The sequence below is a fragment of the Haliotis rufescens genome, unplaced genomic scaffold, assembly GCF_023055435.1.
Source record: "Haliotis rufescens isolate VD_foot unplaced genomic scaffold, xgHalRufe1.0.p SCAF_31, whole genome shotgun sequence".
Classification (NCBI taxonomy): Eukaryota; Metazoa; Mollusca; class Gastropoda; order Lepetellida; family Haliotidae; genus Haliotis; species Haliotis rufescens.
Genome location: NW_025964013.1, coordinates 4862340 through 4884018, shown reverse-complemented (window position 1 = coordinate 4884018; position 21679 = coordinate 4862340).

Genomic DNA, 21679 nt, shown 5'->3' with positions numbered 1-21679 from the left:
TGGACAACCTAATGTGAAGAAAAGAACACAATTCATCGAATATTTGTATTAAGTAAAACATGTATCAAATTCTGTTTGAAATAGCCTTGATGTCAGTGGTAATTATTAACATGTAATATACATTCATCTCGTGACTAAAATACTCGAAATTTACACTCTGCTCTTGAGATCAATAAAGAATTTCTTTCACGTAGTCCTATTTTCGTATATGTGGTTTGATACAGAAACTCTACTTAATATCGTTTATTCTGTTGGGCAGGTTCTGTGACGTCATCGCCAGGCACGCGAGAAGATGAGGAATGATGTACGCTTCCATAGCGCCTTGCTCATTGTATTACCAACACCAAGTCGTCATCAAACACCTCGGATTGTACATCAGTGCCGACCTTCTACATCCCGCCGAGGAAAGACGAGGAAAGAGCAATACCCAAATGCCGAGCATTAAAGCAATGATGAAGGTTCGCTGAGGAAGAAAATCCGTCGAAGTTAAATATTCCACCGGGCGGCTATATATATGTTTACTTCATTGAGATCATAAATCCATAGTTCGGTTTATATAATCAATGTATAATTACACAGCGTGTATTAATAATCGTTGCCTCATTTTCTAACATCGGCCAAAGAAAATCGGCTATTTTAGAATTAATAACCTGTATGAGCTGTTTAAGAAAAGTAGACAAAGGGGGTCAGAATGATACGCTTGTAAACTTTCTCTTTTTTTAAATTCAATTTATTTTTTCTTATTGTCTGTCTCATTCGCCACTAGGACTGTGTATTAACTCTCGGCTTTCCACGCAGTGAGGGGAAGAATTCGTTTGGTAAATGTCCATTGTAGGAAATCTTTGACAACAATAACTAAAATTAATCGTTATATGGAACAGAAATAGTTCAGTATGGCATTTATTAAGACCGGTTACGGTCAGTTTATTTTTACGACTAAAGGATAATCTTTATAATTTACATTATTTCATCTTCGTTGCACTCTCGTGTCCTTCTCTGGGTTTCCCTCCCTTTTGTTTCGTAGCTAGTTTATTGGGATCTATTATAGCCTCTTAAAACACGTCAAAACTAGCATATAGAATTTCACAATATGCACCAATGGGTCTGACTGGATGGTGCTCAAAATAGATGGCATGGCCTTTGTTTCAGACATTGCTTCATCTCGGAGTCCCCCAACCCCTGCCTCCTCCCCCGGAGCGCGTGTAGCGGCCTCCGTATCCCCTTCAATCAGTGACACGTAGTTGGGGATGAGAAGTACGTGACATGTTTATCACGACCTGACTGTGACAGTCATACAGCACATGTCACACACTCCTCGCCACACCCCGCCCATAACGCACAATCACACACATCATCATCATCATCATCATCTCACGCCGTTGTTTTAGTTTATTGGTCATCTTCATCTTTTTTGTCATTACTCAAACATATCGAGATCTGTATGATATTCACATAAATATCATATCGCAACGTTATTATAGTTGACGTAGGTTTTTACGCCCAGCTTACCTTCTTTTCACAATAATACATTCACTTCCGGGCAAAAGAAAGTATACACTTGAAAACCGGATTTCACCCAAAATATACAAATGTTATCAAAACATAACAAGGCTGCAAGCAGTCTCCGAAACACTGCCAACTTAAGGCTTAAAACATATTTACGATACCCGTTTCAACTACCTCACCATCGAATACCCATTTCGTGTTTGTTTCGTTTCAGCCACCATCAAACATTGCTGTAGGCTTTATTTTCCCAGCAGTATATTTCAAGTCGAACTATACCCCTAGTTTTTATCAGAGTGTATTACTCAACAGTAAACTACCTATCCTCGTTTTAATTAATTGTTTTTTTTACAGTACAGTACAGTAATTAAAATTATTGCACAAGCAGTGTTGGTACGTAACGTTTATACAAATATTTTGTCAGTTTAAAACTCCATGTATAACCTTGTGTGTCATGTAGACTTAAATGACTAATAGATGTGCTGAGAACTGAAATGAACAGATAGCTTAAATGGTATGCAGAACATGTATATGGATGTTATATGATAAAGATTGTATTGAGAACAATATTCCGTCATACAAAATATTAAAAACTTTGGATTTTATTAAAGATATATTCCATGAAAGTATCATGAATCTTAATGTATAACATGTGGCATTGATGAAATCGTATTCGGTACCGTGATGTTTTAGCTTCCCGGCAGTGAGAGAGAAAAGATATCTCCAACAAAGAGAGTGCCATGAGACGATGAGAATTCTACTTTGATGTGTGAAGAAACAACGACAAATAAATATTGCTACTTTTCTCATATTTTAGTATTTAATTATTTGCGAAACAAAAGACACAAAATGCAAAATGCATTTTTATAGATATCTGGTAATGTCTTTCTGCGATATTTTTACATTCCGTGTGTAAACTTTATTTTTTACAGAAATGACAAGCTCAGTTCGTTCTACCATTAAGGATGCTATACGCGGCGGTTTATGCAAGTGTAACCTACTTTTGTCACTATTTTACAATCAGATACTGCCTCAGCGGTTTGAGCGGAAGTGTTCTGATCAAAAGAATAATTATATTTAGGAATCATAACATTTTCCACACATCGAGTTTAATGTGATACTGCTTTAAACGCTGATGTACACCTAAAAAGAGCAGCAGGTATTAAATTATCACCTTTTTTAGAAATTTCATTATATTATATCATATATGATTGTAAGCATAATACACTGATCCGTTTGACGAATTTGTTTCTGGTGAATTTTAAGTTATAGGATTTTATTACTGTACTCCGCCACTGGTATTGTAGTAAAGTCCGAACATTGTTACTGTTTTGTATATTATATCTATATAATACGGACCGCGACTTGTAAACACGCAGCATCGCTGAGAGAGATCCCCCAACGTGTATTACATATCTAGACTCACCGATTATCAGTACCGTGAAATTGAGAAAATATGTTTTATTATTGCAAGAATCGTTTATCCTCGAAATGTTAAACATTAACCTGTCACCTCGCACTAATCAATGTCAGTTCCCCATCATAAATGGTATTTCACCGGTGCCCTGTTTATTCCACCCTGGACGAGGTTATACCAGGGTTCATCAAACACGGCGGCGCAACAAACAATGAACTGACATCGGGAAAACGAGGGGGTATTTTAAAGTAAATCCGAAATCAGAAAAAAATATTTTATGTCCTTACAAGAACATATTTGGCGACATCTGTTGAAATGCAGGGCCTCAAATCATAAATTAAACTGAGAGGCAAAAGAAAGTATACCGAGTTTGTTTTTTAGTCATTGAAAATTAAAAGAACTTGATTTTGATTATTATGACTATTTCACCATGATTCATTACTGCAACAGTTTAAAAAACGTAACATGGGACTTGGTAATTTTGTGTAAAAATACATTGGTTCAATAAAGAAATGAATTTGCAACCAAATGACCCCATCATGTTTGAAATGTTGTACATTTGTGTCGAAAAATAAGCAAAATTATGGATTTTCAAAGATAAGGTGTCAAAGGTACACATCAGAAGTTGTGTATTATGCGAATTTTCTTTTTTTTTATTTTGAAAAGTTTTAAATCAAATTATATCGTAAAAGATAAAACCGTGCAGAAGTAATCTTTGAGTACTATTATCGCTGTCTTAAGATATTTGATTTTATTGAAAAACAAGCACATGACAAATTCTCCTGAGAGGTATAGTTTCTTTTGTTCCTCAGTTTATGAGTTAAAAACGAAACGATTTAGCTATGTATCTAGTATTTGCCGACAGGAAAGGCACAATATGCATGCTGAATGATACAGGGGTGGAATATTATTATCTGATTATCCATCTATTTTTCGAGCACCAAAGAAAAATATTTTTCTTTCCCTTTATTATACAAAATCCAAATGTGTAAATTCCCTAATATTTCATTACAGAAATACACTAAGCTAACATATTATGTCTGTTCTAGAATGACATTAATATGGTACATATTATATCCTTTTTAATGTATTTTCAATTTTAAACAAAATACAATTGGCGAAATTATTACATCGAAGGGATGCAATTTGGCTCCATACTCACTGGACCTGGGTTTGTTATGGAAGCCCTGTAGGCAAAGTGCACCGTAGGCAAGACGAGTACACGCCACTGTGTCCGGTCGAACGTTGACGTTTCTAAAGCATATGCGAAAAAAACAAAGCAATTGATTTAACTAGAAACCCGTCCATCACTGAAATGTACTTTTATTTCTTCCATCTCGTTCCGCTGCACTGCCCCGGATAAACTCTGTGCTGGAGTCTCAGGTAGAAATAATTGTTGTAATCAGATTGGGTTGTTTTTTCGTTTTTTCTTTAATTACATGATGGTTGAGTGAACCTGATCATGGCGCTTCCAGGACCCCCCGCGATTTTGCCCCACCCCCCAACGACCTGCACGAGTAGGTCTACTGCCAATGCAGGTTTGTCACGTGGTGAACTCCGACAGAGACAATAGCATAACGGTGTTGTGTTCCGGCCTTCTTGCTGCGCGCGCATCCACAAAACATACTGTTACATTTCGTAATTGCGGTATAGAATAAAACTTGAAAATTATATTGATGACGAGTCAGACAGCGTTAAATAAACCCGCATATATAGAGGGCTTCACACAGCTGCACCGCTAATGCACCTAGGTATTGATTCAGCAACTCATCTGCCGCAGAAACACTTCACCGGTACTTGATATTTCACATAACTCACGCACTGGCCACGCCTGGCCGGACGTACGATAACACCCAGACACTAGACAGTGTGGGATATTAACCTCATTACCCTATTAACGTTTTATTCTGAACCTTAAATATAAAATTTGATTTTTAGTTCAAACATTTTATTTGAAGGCAAAATGTAGTCTTACAATCAATTACATAGATATATTATTTCACAGCATCATTTTGTATAGTTTACACTTAATTGTCGCTACGCTTATGTCAGTATTCTTCAAGAACCTTACCAGCTATAGGTTTCGTGCTTAAACATGCGGTAGGAGGGATCAACGTGGACGATGGCTAGATTATCATACGTCCTACAGTGACATATATTTCAAGGGTAGAAATAGAGATTTATATGCACGGAGAGACTAGTAATCTAGTTACGATGCAACAAATCTGTTTTAGTGCTTTTCATCTGACGAACTGGACTTTTTTCATTGAAACTATATCGACCTTCACGGGAACCCTAGGATGAAAATGTTCCGATCGCGACGAGCCTCCGATTTGCTGCCTCCTTTTATCTCTGCAAAGAATGGTAAAGTTCTCTTTGAGGAGAAATGTACTCTTTGAAGCCATGACAGGGATGTTTTCAGTCTCTACGAGAAGACCTCAAGTAATTTGACTGTAGCGAGATTGCGCTATCATTAAACTGCAATTACAGGTCGAGTCATTTCTCTATCTGCTTGGACTGCAGGCGACGAGGACCGCCGGCTTTACTGTCCACGTCTCCCCCCACCGGAACATCCCCGGGCTGGGGATAATGCCAGTCTCGGACCGCTTCCATTCCGGCCACGTAAGTGGATGGGGGAGGTGGTGAGGAGACAAGGGGTGGGGGAATAGAGTGCTCCGCGTTGAAGTCTGGCACGGCAATTTACTGCTTTTAAAGAACACCATTGACTACAGGCTAAACGCTATTATAGTTATCAGGGTTTAATTCCGTTGATTATTAGCTCGAATGGAAACATATGACTTTCGTGCTAGAAATACTCCGATGTGTTAGAGAATGCAGCTTACCATATTCTTGACTGGTAAACATCGGAACACGCTCTGGAATCACTTCAAGGCGCAGCAGTAGTTAGACGCGAGGTTTCACAGTAGTTCCTGCTGCCACAAAAATATAAAAATGCATTGAACCCTAACTTCACCAACATTGAATCCTTCCTTCACCAAAAGAGACAAATTCCTCTGTGAAGTAAACGTTCAGTCCGTTAAAGAGTAAGTTTGGCATTTAGATAACAGGGAACAGTGTGATTGAGCCATCCTAAGTTTAGGGGCAAAACACACAAATATTAGCCTCTCAGTTCCAAAATGAACCCAACTCTTCTTCAATAATGTAAATTCACGTATTTAGTTTGCTCCTATTGCGCTCATTCGGGGAATCCGAAAAAAGTGTGTCTACAACACTGCACAATAGCAATGGACATGAGATGTTCGGGAACACAACATTGACACAGCTCTGTATCTCGGACATCACGCTATATTTCCAGAAGACTGGACACATATATCTGGGCAACATGAATTCACCAATACTTTATGAGGACAAGTTTTGTTCGTTTACTAGAGAGTCTCCTGTAGTATCCTCCTCATAGACTCAAATCATTCCTTTTGCAAAATTCACTGAGATAAACTTGATAAAATTAACCAGAAATATTAGCCTGTGTATAATGTTCAAAAATACATCAATATGCAATACTTCGTGAGTATTTGAAACATGAACTGTTATGTGTTATTGGAGTGTACATGTAGAAGGTGTGTTTTGCTGCTGCTTTAAATACTCCATGATGACGTTCTGGCGCGACATGTGTTTCCGTTGACTTTGTGATAGCAGTATATCGACTTCCTGAAACGAAGGAGGTGTAGTCTTCTAAACAGAACACGCGTTTGACCTATCCCGTTGTCAATTTAAGATTTATTATCCAAATTCATCATCCAAAGTTATTTGAATCTTATATTCCACACACTGTATTGTGATTCGTCGTGCCGGTCCAACGTGATGCGCCTCAACATTGACGTCGACATTCTCCAGGAATAGTTTTCTTGCGTTGTCTTTGTATAAAACTAGTTAAGTGAGTGAGTATGGTTTTACGCCGCTGTTAGCAATGTTCAAGCAATATCACGGCGGGGGACACCAAAGCTGAAAACCAGTTTAGCTCTAAAGAGAGTGATTAAGTGGTCAGGCTCGCTGACTTGGTTGATGCATGTCATCGATCCTAATTGCGTGGATCGATGCTCATAATGTCAATCACTGGATTGTCTGGTCCAGATTCGATTATTCACAGACCGCCGTCATATAGCTGTAATATTGCTGAGTGCGGCGTTAAATAACAAACAAACAAACCAACCAACATTAGACTGTAGTTTAGACAAACTAGTGATTGATATCATGAACAACTCCACGCCGTCGGGGTACGGTGACACGCAAACAATAAGTCACCGAGCCTGTATTGTTTGCGTGTCTATATCTTTTAGGAGTCACGGCAAGAATAGGTTACTTGGAAACAATTCTACCCCGGAATTCTCACGGCTAAGGGATAGTATTACATTTACAAAATATTACACCACAGATGCTCAGTGTGGAATAGTATTATCCATGAATACCAACATCGCGTGTATGAGGCATTAAATCAGACAATTCAATGTCACCACTCCCCCAATTTTTTTATGCATCATAAAATATTGTCACTTTAGACTGTTTGGAATATTTTGCTGTTGCAATTTAAGATCATGGGTAATTTCAGCTTTTCAAAAAGAATCCCAAATCCTTGATTTCAAGGCTTAAGTCATGCGTTTGAATAAAATATCGTTTAACGCCTAAAATAAATTCAATTTTTATAACAATTTATTCATATCCAAATCTAGTGACATGGCCCAGAGACCAGACCGAGTGCATCCCTGGGGGTTCTCTTTAATTTCTGTTTCGTGCGTATTTAGTTCCTGTGGTTGGAGAAAAGTATAGCCTTTTGACACCGCACAATCAAATTAACCGCACTGAATCGATACCACAAATGCAAACTTATTGGCAAGGACGGAATGTATTCCGTATGGTGGAGTTGTGTTCATTTAGAATGTCACATAAATCCGGGAATTAGTTTTTGATTTCATAAATATCAACGTATTATATTTTGATTGCAGCAGCACAACCCAAAAATGACACATTTCTCGGAGCTGACGCGAATGGTACCCTATAATTTGCTTGGTAGGCGTGAAAACAGCGACTGAAAACATTCGGACGAATACCAAAACAAACCCTCTCCCCGTCAAATGACGCTTTGCGTCACGCCGTTTCTCGTCGTAATTCAATTGACGTCACAGAGGTGGGAATTATATGCAAATCACGTCATCTGACACTTGCACGCGACACGCGCACTCCAACGGCGCATAAATACTGCGCACCACAAACGAAAGTGTCCATTTATTTACGACAACCCCTCCCCTGTCCTAATCAAGCCATGAAAGCTAAGCAGCTCAGTTTTCGTTTTAGTTTTTGTTATATAACAGACTTTTAGTAGATTGATTGTGGAAATAGAAATTGGCGACCGTTAAAGTGTTTTGGCGTTATCGTGATTAATAGCGAAACTGAAGCGAGCCTGACATGTGACAGGATTGTTAATGTTACGGGGACAAATTGCTGTGGTATTAACAGCAATTATGAGACATTGTGCTTCGACAGTTTTAACATTTTGTTGTAACCTGAATTTAAATAATTTATATTCATAAACATTTCAGGCAAAACGTCAAACAGGCATTGATTGATTATATTTATTATTTCAACAAAACATATTTGTTGCAAAGTATGTTTACTCAAAACGTCGGATTCATTTCTGTAAGGTCGTGATTTCTGTAAAGTGTTTACAGATTATACCTTCATTCAATTTGTCTTCTTTTGAGTATTATGGCGTCGTTAATAATGCGCCGATGTCAACGTTGACGGCGCAATCATGAAACATATTCTATGTCAGGTTGTGGTTGGTAAATGTCGTATCAGTGTCACATACATGACTGTTAATAAACGCGCACATGCTTGTTAGTAAACACGTTTTTATGTTAATATTGTCATACATGTCAGTATACACATACACTCTTCAAAAACAGAAACGCACAGATAATATGTAGTTCATTGAACCTGACTACACAATAAATCAGGTATATAAATTGGATATATGTTATAATTGGAAAATGTTGGTTGCCTGATATCCGATTTGCAATGTCTTAACCGGCATTGTTTTTACACTTGTTCAAAAATGTCATTGTGTGAGTGAGTGAATATGGTTTTACGCCGCTTTTAGCAATATTCCAGCAATATCACGGCGGGGACACCAGAAATGGGTTTCACACATTGTACGCATGTCGGGAATCGAACCCGGGTCTTCGGCGTGACGAGCGAACGCTTTAACCACTTGGCTACCCGACCGCCCCAAAAATGTCATGGAGGAAAACAGTAAAGCAAAATGCACGTGCAAGTTATGGCATTCGTAACTCGTGGTAGTGGCTATAAAAAGGCAAGCATAAGCCAATAATTTGTCATTGTCAACGTTTTTCAAGTTCGAAAATGCCGAAACTCAGCGCTGCTGATCGGAACATCGCCATAGGACGTATCCAAAGAGGGGACTCGCAGTCTTCTGTGGCACGCCACTCTAACGTCCAACACAGCACCATTTGCCGCCTTTTGGACCGATACACACAGTTTCGACTGTTCCACATACGTCATCGTAATGTCACAGCTGCGGAGACTGCAAGACGCATCCTTGGTTTGAGGAGGATATCGGACCAGACTGTCAGGAACCATCTTCGCGAGGCTGGAATCCGACCCAGAAGACCAGTTATCGTCCCTGTTGTGCAACAGATCCATCGACAGCGACGCTTGCGTTGGTGCCAAACCTAACAGCCTTGGAATTTGAGAAACTGGAGACGAGTGTGGTTTAGCGATTATTCGCGATTTCTTCGTCACCGGCGGGATGGTCAACGTGTTTATCGTCGTCGAAATGAGTGTATTGTGTACGTGAATTCGACAATTTCGGTGGCGGTAGTGTCATGGTGTGGGGGACCCTATCCTACACCACGAGATCTCACTTGGCTTTGGTTCAGGGAAATTTGAGGGAGGTGTTTCAACAAGACAACGCCCCACCTCACACTCGTGTCACGGTAGACTGCATTCATCAAGCCAACATCAACGCCTTGCCCTGGCCGTCGAGACCTCAGATATCAATCCAATCGAACCCCTTTGGGATGAACTCGATCGACGTGTACGTCAACGTCAGAACAAGCCGCAGACGCTCCCACAACAGGCCAACACGTTACAAGCAGAATGACGCAGAATTCCGCAGAATTCCGCAGGACAGAATTTGTACAGTTATCAAGTCAGTGCCGAGGAGATGCAGAGACGTAATTGCTGCACGGGGCGGTCACACGAGATACTGAGTTCAGCGCTACCTTGTGGCCTTATATGACAGTTTTCAATGCCTCTGTACAACAACAACATATGATAATCGAGCTCCAAAATTTCATATTTGTATCTATGATATTAAATGTACTTTATTAGGTACAATAAATTTACTACATGCATAACCATCAATAAAACACGCATATCTCTAGATATGTATTCATCCGCCTGCATGAGTAAACACATTCATTCCTATTAACACCCTGCATACATGTTTACAAACACGTGCATACTGGTTTGTAAACACACGAATGCTTGTTTGTAAACACATGCATACCGGTTTGTAAACACAAGAATACTTGTTTGTAAACACGTGCATACCTGTTTTCTTAACACGTGCATACCTGTTTGTAAACACATGCATACCTGTTTGTAAACACGTGCATACCTGTTTGTAAACACATGCATACCTGTTTGTAAACACCTGCTTACCTGTTTATAAACACGTGCATACCTGTTTGTAAACACATGCATACCGGTTTGTAAACACGTGCATACCTGTTTGTAAACACATGCATCAAGGGATGGGATTCATACTGAAACCACCGCCCCACCAATCGAAGCAGGTACGCTTGTTGGACAATTTATTGGTATTACTACCTGGATTTTGTCGGTATGGTAAAACACGATAGTAGACTGACATATTACAGGTAGTTATCATGTGTGTTTCCAACCCATTCATCTCCCCAAGTAGGGTGTCTGTTGGCGGAGTGAGATCCAGTGCCCTTTTGATGGCACCGTTAAGCTACTTACAAGAAACTACAGAAGTCTGACCGGCACCGGGCGCTGCACCGTTCTTTGATGTGACACGCAAATTGCACTATTATCCGCACACAGGTAAGGGGGAGCAAGACAGGTGAGGGGGTGTGGGGGAGATGTGCACCGTCAGGATACTCACATAGGTAGTGGGAGGGGGGATGTGCAGGTGATGGAGGGCTTGTTGGGTTCAGATGTTGAGGGTCTGGGTTCTTCAGAGCGGCAAACGTCCAAGATATTCCGGGCTCCCCAACTCACTCACTCACTCACTCCTTCATTAACCTGACACGCCGTGAAAGAACTGGAATACTGTTCTAAGTGGCGTTAAACCCAACACACTCACTCACTCTTACCAGAATGGAAGCATCAGTACCCCTTTTGCATTTCTGTAAATATCTAGAAAACTAGCTTGAACTTGGCTCTATTTAGATATAGTAGTAGTACTACTACTACCCTGTAGTGGTAGTAGTATTAGTGGTAGTAGTAGTGGCAGTAGTAGTAGTAGTAGTGGTAGCAGTAGTAGTAGTAGTGGTGGTGGTGGGGGTTGTGGTAGTAGTAGTAGTAGTAGTTGTAGTAGAAGTAGTAGTAGTAGTAGTAGTAGTAGTAGTAGTAGTAGTAGTAGTAGTAGTAGTAGTAGTTGTGATATTATTATTCAGCTATTCGGGTTGTATCGCACCACACGTGTACATGTATTCCCTCAACACAACTGCCAGTAAATTACCTGCCGTATGGTCCAGATCGCCAAAAACGAACACACACTACAATTTTCACGCACATAATTAATACTTTCGATCCAATTTACATCAGTCTAGGTGTTGATTTTCCACTTAACTCGATTTCCAATTACCCTAACATGGCATAAAGAACCATGACGGACAGAGAAAAAAGGATTCAGTTAAAGTTTAAATTGGCTCCATTATAACGTGATACCAGTGACGCCCTACCCCTCCCATGGATCACCCGGGGGTAGAGCATTGTGGCTTCCCATCCCACCAGACGATTTCAAATGAGATTTGTAGACTTGGTTTCGTTTCGTTATTTCTTCCATTCAAATTTTGTATTCGTGGCATTTGACCCGTGACCTTGCCCGCGCGAGTGTGGTTGGAAGCAATGTCCGAAAGGTCATTAAACCACATTTAAACCACGTCAATATCAACGGCAAGTGCGGGCAGTCATGAACTCGTTAGCGTGGCATGGTCCTTGTATTAATTGCCTTCATCAAGACCCCGACGGGTGGGGGATGCTCTCATCAGTTGCTTGAAAATTACAAAATTTAAACGGTTGCCACGGGCCAGTTTTAGCAGGTTCGCCCCACAATCAGCGTGCTGCTACTTCGATATAAACTGCCAGTGTTAATGATACGGGGTCGGCTACAAGTTGGAGCATTCTGTAGCATCGTAAGTCTTGACACACACTGACCTGTAGGATCAAATGTATCTCCAAATAACTTTTAGACGAGTGTTCTTCAGAATTATGACCGTTGTAATAAATGTTCATTGTCCGAGGCTGACATTTGTAGCAATGGTCAATTTAGTTGACATTTTGGTTGCATAAGCCGAGTGACAACACACATGGATGCTGGATAGTTAAATAAGCCATTGTATGATAGGGTGATCTCCCACGAGTCCCTAGGGAAGCCTCCTGTTCTTTCTCAACAAAAAATGTTTTATGAGATGATTATGTTCACAATGTGACGATTTCGATCTGGCGTGAAATGTATACGTTCTATGTAATGAGGGTACATTTGATATACAGGTACGCTATGTAGACTGTCTCTCGCGGGTATACGGTGTCAGATACTGCAGGGTATGAATGGGGTAAATGCGGTTGACTTTAGGCCTTTCCCTTAATGTGATAAATTCTCACCGCTAAGCAGATCATGTTATGAGGGGTTTGAGAAATAATCATTCATAGACCCCAATCTCTCGTATCTCTATCGCAGGCAATTTTCACGGGGGTCAGATTACGGAGTTCCAATGGCCAGTGCTCTTCCTTCGCCAAGTGAAAAATGACCTGGGCTCGGGTGATTTAGGAGCAAAGCGCTTGATGTCGGGACAGAGAAAGACCCGGAGTGTGGGAGACAGGGGGTAAGTCTTCCACAATAGGAAGGAAGGATGGGAGGTCTCGGTACCCGGGAGGCCGTCAGTCCGGGTGAGGAATGGGGTATGTGGATTGCAGATGATGGACAGCGGTCATTGTGAGAGTGTGGGTCAGCTTGGCTGGGGTGGAACTAGGGTATAGAGACAGGTGGGTGGGGACGGATAGAGACCCACGTCACTCTGACATAGATGAGAAGACACGGGAGAAGAACAAATATCGGCTCATAGTGTAGTGTCCGTTGGTTTAAAACACAAAGCAAGGCATCCGATTCGTAAAATCAACTCAGATGGTACCAGAGACAGGTACCAGAGACCCTAAGTATGGCCCGTCGTGTTTGGATGACTTTGTAGGTGCTCTGTTTACGAACACCTGGTGTTTACGAACACATGATGTGTTTACGAACACCTTTTCGCGAACACCTGGTGTCATCACTGATTTCAGTGGTCCATTCATCTAATTTCCATAGCTATTTGCTCTTTACGCCAAGTGGAATCTGTTTCGGCAGAAAATCTAGACTGGTTTTTCTCTTGCATTGATAATTCATATTTTCAGAAACCAATATGGTTACAATGTATTACAATACGCCCTGATACGCGTTCCCCTTATTACATAGTCACCCTCTTACCTAAAATAACCATTTTGTATTTTATGCCAGAAACGCACCCCTTCTTGAAGCTCTATATTCGTGAATATTTTCGTGTAATAATATTTGATAAATTTACGATTTTAACTTATTTTGAAAGCATTCGTTATGATTGTTCTGCAATTGTCCGTACTTCGTAGCGTTCATCAGATAAGAATACACTTAAAGAAAGCAGAAAATATGTCAGTTCGTAACAGCAGTTAATTCCTACAGCTTTATGAACAGAAAGTCCTCAAATTCCCGTAAACACCCAGTCCCTAATCGTACAAGGAGACCTGTTCTAAACTTCAGTTAAACCTAAATACAAGCGTGTTTGTAGCACATGGCGAGAGAAGGTTCAGACAAACACGTGCAGGCAAATGCTGTCATCTAAGCCTTCGAGAGACGTAGGACATGTTGCAGAAGCGACGACAGGCACGACTATAATCCCGACACCTCGCCGCGTCTCATCTAGACGCCAAGGGGGACAGGGGAACAAGGGGGAACATGTCGGAACCTGGCGCCGTGGCCACACCTAGCACGCTGACAAAACCCTCCGACCCGGCCGTGGAATCGGATACAGACAGTCTCTGACAGGACAGACAGACCTTCTGGCAGGACTCGGAGTCGCGAGAGTGTCACTGGTCACCTGAGACCTGACCACTGGTCAGCTGTCGCCGCTGACCACATGTCATGCTCTTGTAATCCCTGGGAAGGAGATTAATGCCAGAATCAAACCCGGACTCCAGTTGACAGGGGGCGGATCTGTCTTCTGCTGCTGCTGCGATAAGCCAGTGTATCTTTCAAGGCACGATGATGTCATGGCGTTGTAAGGCCAATGTCTTGACATTACTTTCAATCAGTTTATTCAACATAGTAAAACGCCATTTTATCGTTACTGTACATCATGACATGATTGGGGGGCATCAGCATAGTTTGTGGGATATGTTACTGTGATCATAAGCATTTATCGGTAACTAAAGATTAAGAAGAAGAAAAACTAGAGAAGAATAAGATGACGATGATGACGATGATGATGATGATGATGATTATGATGTTGATGATGATGTAGTGATGATGATGATGATGATGACGATGATGATGATGATGATGATGATGATGATGTAGTGATGATGATGATGATGATGATGATGACGATGATGATGACGATGACGATGATGATGTCGATGATGATGACGATGATGATGATGACGATGACGATGATGGTGACGATGATGATGACGATGATGATGATGATGATAAAAAAGTGATGATGATGATGATGTAGTGATGACGATGATGACGATGACGATGATGATGATGATGACGATGATGATTTATAGTGAGGTAGACTAGTGGTTAAAGCGTTCTATCGTCACGCTAAAGACCCTGGTTCGATGTGTACAACATGTGAAGCACAATTTTGGTGTCCCCCTCCGTGATATTGCTGTAATATGATTGCTAAAAGCGTCGAAAAACCACAATCACTCACTCACTCTAAATGATTACGCCACAACGACTTGTCAAGGCTCACCAGGATAGCTTGATAAAGTTTTAGTGCCTAAAGACGTCAAAGAGAAAATCACAACTACTATTATCTTGCCCTCTCAAACTGATGTCCATAGGTAATGGGACATGAAAATAACATGTTAATTTTTACATTTTGAATTTCTTTGAAGAATAGTTTTTATATTAAATATCCAGAAAGCTTAAGCCTATTGGTATTATTCTTAACCTAATCGAACCACGGCGACTTGTAGACTTTGAAGAAAAAAAGAGGAGTTTTGGTTTCTAAACATTCAGTATGATACACAGATGCTTTTGATTTTGAATACATATAATACGGATTTCATAAGTGAACACAAAATGTGTGATAAAAGTACCTTCCTCTTCGTGGAGGTGACATAGATTTATTATCTGTTTTTGCCAGTTACAACTGTGTATGGACCTGTTTGAATTTTCAAGTCAGGCAGAATACGCAGAATTTCTGCAAATATTGATAATTCTCAGTTTCATATGAATCTCGAACAGGCCAAGTGGTAAGCATGGTAGAGAGCAATGAAAAGAAAATGGGAGAGGTATGGCAATCGGTATCTGGAGTAAAGGTACAGATGATCGACGTGAGGATTGTGAGAATATGCGGGAAATACCAAACTTCACCCACCTGTTCGTAAAATGGACTTGTGACATGTCACGTCGATTATCTGTACCTTTTCTCCTAGTACCGGTTGTCATACATCTTCCACTTTGGGATACGATTGTTTGACTATGGCGTTTATCTGCGTTGTCTAGCTACAAGCCACGCTGGCATATAACTAGACATTTCCCTCTCAAAAATAACGTCGTCCAATATACGACGTCATCAATAATGCAATGAATTTAATTAAACTGTCCAACATATTGTCAGTGGATGCCCAGCTTTGGCACAAACACAGTAAGTATCGTAAGCGAAATGATAGATTTGCACGATTTATTACCGTCTTGACACGGTTTTGACACAGAAATCCATCAATGGAATGGGCGTCATCGAAAATAATAAATACAAAATTCTTTGGAATGGGCACGTATACAGCCGCTGACCTATCCAGGCCAACAAACCCGATCTTGTTTTTTTTTGATAAATCCAATGAAATCATTTATATCATTGACATTTCTGTCCCTTTTGACACTAATGTGATTGACAAGATACAGGGAAAACATGGCAAATATGCAGACCTCGCTTTCGAAATGTCACGCTTGCATCCCAAGTAACAAGTGGTACGACTCCCCATTGTTCTCCCAGCCTAGTGTTTGGTACCTCCCAATCTGTTGACTGACATTGGGTGAGTACCCGGGTTTGCTGCCAGGAATACAGCCCATCTGACAATTTGACTAGGCAGCGCTTCCTGAGAGAAATCGTGTGGAGGGGGCAAGGGCCCTGAGCTGATGATGACCCAAATTATTTATTTTAATCTGTACATAATAATGATAATAATAATGCGACAAAACTATTTCCATGGTCATAAGAAATCTCTACATTGAATAATTCCGACAATACCATAAGCATGTGTTTATGAATCACTTTAAAAAAGTGATGATAAAATAGGTGTTCGTGAAAGGTGAGCGTTAGCTTACCCACAAATAGCACTTGTCATAAACACATGTAAAGGCAAGTCAATTGTTCACCTGAACAAAACATATGGTGTCAGACATATTTTTTGTCACTTTTGTCAAATTTGGAAATGTCCTCCACATGTCTACCACAAACCTTTTAAAAGGGTCCTTGAGTGTTGTCACCCTGCGGAAAACATCTTTTGAGCAAGAGGGAAAATGTTCGTAGAAGAAGCATCCTCGATTTTTGTAGTGAAAATACCAAAGGCTCCACATGAAAAGAAAGTGAGTGAGTGAGTTGGGTTTAACGCCGCTTTTAACAGTATTCCAATCATATCACGGCGTGTCAGCTTAATGTGGGAGGAAAGCCCGAAGTGATGCAGGTCTCAGACGTTTACCACCTCGGTGAAACCCACGAGCACGGGTATGGTGCTGACAAACCTAGAAACATAATGGGGTGAACCGGGATTCGAACCCACAATCATAGGTTTCTGGCGTGCCTAAGGGACGCAACTCTGAACAGCGAATCGCGGCGCCTTAGACGACTGGGCCACCCGTGCCCCCATGAAGAGAAAGTTGACTATTGGTAAAATGAAGTCATCCCTCTTGTCACACAGTCTTGTGGAGAGTGTTTTTTTTGTCACTCTAAAGTTTTTATTTTAGACCTAAATATGAAACAGTTGAGCCTGTTTCACTGTGCTCTTTTGTTTTTAGTTTACGTGGAACAGAAATTGCCACACAGCATACGATTCGCAATTTTTAATATTAGTTTTCTTTACTAAACTAAAGATCTAAAGAAGCCCTACTTAGTCTGTCCATAGCCGAATAAAGCACCAGACCACTTGGAATCCTAAAAGAAGAGGGAGAATTTATCACGTCCCTGTAGAAGATCAAAGAAACTTTTATTGTCGAGTATCATCAAACAAGAATAAACATTTATCATGGCGTTGTTGATATAATCGTCTTGATCAATCATACCAAAGTATGAGAGAACCTGTTAACTAGGACGTGGGGCAAGTACCTACACTCATTACAACGTCATAACGCCACGGTGCTGTATCTGCACACCGCTCTAGTCCCCCTCCCTCACTGGCTGGGGGGGCCTTCCCATCCTCATCCCAGCTAGCATCACTTGCCGCCAATAGTAACGGTGCGGTAATTACAATCATATCATCTTTGAAGCATGTCCACGTTGATCATTTTGATTTATGCTGTGTGTCCATCCACTGTCTCTTTTGTTCGCTGTCACTGACATTTTTAACCATTCTGTCTTAATGAGAAGTTTCGGGAAATCATAGATGAATTGTTACCGTGAAGTCTATAGGGGCGGAAATTTCGAATTGATTTTTCCTGGTAAATTGCCTTCTATTCATCCAGTGTACCCGTTTAACCGCATATTAAAATAAATATTATAGCTTTTTGTTGAGGTTTCGTGTGCTCTGTTAATCCAATTTCCCCTCACTGATGAAGAGAATCATGTTTCCTCACCGTGATGACTACAAGCCATCCGCTGAAACTTAGCGTAAAATCAATTCGAAAGTCCGGCTCCAAGTCGTCACAGTTAAAACATACACAGGTTTGTTTGGTCTTTATTGGCCAACACTGTCGTGTGACAATGATACGTTAATGACACAGTATAAATCCTATTTAGTACCAAAGGTCGGTGCGACCTCATAATAATTATGAATCCTAATTACCCCTGCTGAAATGCTGTGACACATGATTGACAAGTTGTACCTTTCATAGCGCGTTTTGTTTGATAAAGACGTTTTTGACTTTTTGCACCTTGTTTACTGAAATAATAGATTAAGTGCTTTGTCAGGCTGACCATCAACTAAGCTAATAATGCCTTTTGAGTGTGGTCATTATTTTCCTAATGACCACTGACGATAAGAACATGAAGTCCCTTCCTAGGTAGAGCGGACAGGGTGTGCCGAGGTCGAAGCCTAACTGTATTGGCCCAACAGAAACACAAGTGACTGAAAAGCCCGTTGAGATCTTATGACGTTACAGAGTTTAAGAATAGAAAATATTTAGCATCTTCGGTATTTATAATCATATCCTTCAACAGAATATGTTATTATTTATGAATTCTTGATTCTTCTATTTATAACAAAAATATCTGCAGTAAATTAGAAATTGGGTATTCTCGTATATGTGCAACAATTTCAAAACCAATTCAACAATGATAAGACATTTCTGCAACTATCCTACTAAGTCAAAGTATGTTTTGAATTCCAGAAACTAACACGCGCGAGTCGTTGTTACAGCTATGACACCCGGTGTTCGTGGAAAAATGTACGGTTAATGTCAGGGTCACGATACAGTAAACCCAGAGAAGATTCTACGGCGAGAAAACAGCTCTTGTCGTTTCGAAAAAACTATACACTGAACTGAATACTCATTCAACTGATCAGAATAACGATCCGCAATGAGCAAAACATCTCAAACAGTCATTGTTAACTTATGCATTTCGTATTTGTTTTTCAAAGTTATAAAGGCATTGATATAAGTATATTGCTTTTCAAAACATATATATCAAAACTGTTGTTTTGCATCGACATCAATAGTGTTTTTTTCAAAATGACTTTGAATCGACAGTCCTTTCTGTAAACATGCCGCGTGCAGATATTTGTATACATATATGTACATTATGCCATATGATTGGGAATTGCTATTCATAAATGTCATTGGTAACTTCCCACTTCGCATGTGCTGGGTGTGTGACGTGAGCCTCCAGGTTGGGACTGTCCGACGTGTGTGAGGTGTCGCTGTCGGGAGCTGCTGCACGCTGTGATATGTATATCCATCACAGCGACGACCGAGGCCTTCATAGTCACTAGGCCCAGCTGTGAGCTCTGGCATTTACCCCGTGACATAGAACAAACGCCATGACACTTGCAAAAGGACAGCGCACAGTTAATGATACTAAATTGACCAATTATTTGTAATTATTGAATCTATTGTTCTGGAAAATATGTTTCTAATACGCCGTTTCTAGCGACCGTAGAGTGCATGCAATTTCAGACACGCAGAATATGAAACGACGTTATGTCTGTTGTCATCACAGGCCATTTTAACATATAAGAATATGAATGGAGATTTTAAACATAGAATTGCAAATGGCCATCATTCCCTCCTTAGACTTTCAAACCTCCTTCGTACAATAAACTTATAGAAAGATCTTCACCATTTTAAAATTCCACATGAAAGGGATTTTAGATTCGGGTTGAGTCATCAATCTTGAATTTGGCCATCATTCTTCTTTGAAAGATGTTAATCGTCTTGATAAAAATGATTGAATGGAGATGAATTCTGATATTGATTACATATCTTTTACAAGCAGATTTACTGAACAACAATTGTACTCGACGATAGCTCCTGTCTTCCAGACTGGCGCCGACAGAAGGCTGATCAAACCTGATATACATCTGCTGTTGAGTGCTTCTGTACTTGAGTGGATGCACTGCCAACAGGCACTAAGTACATATTACTTGCTACAGTCCTATCATATCCATACGTACCAACATGTCGTCACTGTCCACATGTCCAACAATCGGATATCGAAATATAAGTAAATATGTTGACAATTGTTCTTGACAGAACACTGTCCACTTGTCCAACAATCGGATATCGAAATATAAGTAAATATGTTGACAATTGTTCTTGACAGGACACTGTCCACTTGTCCAACAATCGGATATCGAAATATAAGTAAATATGTTGACAGTTGTTCTTGACAGGACACTGTCCACTTGTCCAACAATCGGATATCGAAATATAAGTAAATATGTTAACAATTGTTCTTGTTAGTTGCCGAATAGTCGTATGATGAGTAGGGTGTGTTTTAGGTGATGGAAATTTAGAGGTCTATTCTCTATCGTTTATTTATTTGACTAATTATCACGAATATGCACATCGCAAACAAAGTCATGTAATAATAGCCAATGCATACATCCATGCAGAGTTAGGAGACAATATGGAGTTAGGAGACAATATGGAGTTAGGAGACACTATGGAGTTAGAAGACAATATGGAGTTAAGGTAATGCATGTATTACCATGTGATCGTATGAGTCGTGCTTACACAAAGAGATAATGGCTATATAAAGCATATTTTGGCTACTTGCATGTGTACTCTGACAATTATATCCATTGGTATGCACGGTGGAGTTGAAAAGGGAAAATTGGCATAAAAAACATATATGGCATATATTGCCTATGCATGTATTCATCTGAAGGGAATCCGCTGACTTTTGACATTACACCACGTTAAACGCCATACGCTGGCAGAGAACCACGCCGCTTTGATGTTCTTTCATCTTAGAGCGCTTTTTTCAGAAGCTTGCAAAACACAAAGCACAACAGGACAACGAGTAGTGTTTACGTGTTTTTGTGTTATTGAAAAATCCTAGTGAAACCGATAATCATACTGTGCTGTAGCAGACGCGTCAAAACAATATCGAAAAAGTTTGTGTGAATTATTTCGTCATTAAATTGCTGACACACTATCGAACGACATATCGTTTGACTCTTACCGACCAGCCAATCTACTGTTACATGGTTATCTGTGGATCAGAGACTCATTGACCAATATAGCGCCGTAATCAGCCAAATGAAGCAGACCTGTGTTTTAATGTTTACCCATACTATTTGTTTCTTTAAATATTGACAAGGTCTACGTATAGAATTCTCATATAGAAAAATATTATTACGTTGTTTACAAGTATAAGTACATTCTCTATAATTTGTTTTCAGTTCATGATATGCTATGTAAATGTTTCCTGTCAACTTCGCGACGAAGGTATAACGAGAGATCCCTTTCTTCACACGGATATATGGGTGGGAGCATTTCACCAGATATGTCGGCAATCAGGAATGATACAGTTTATCGGGTATGACGTAAACACCAACACTTTGACT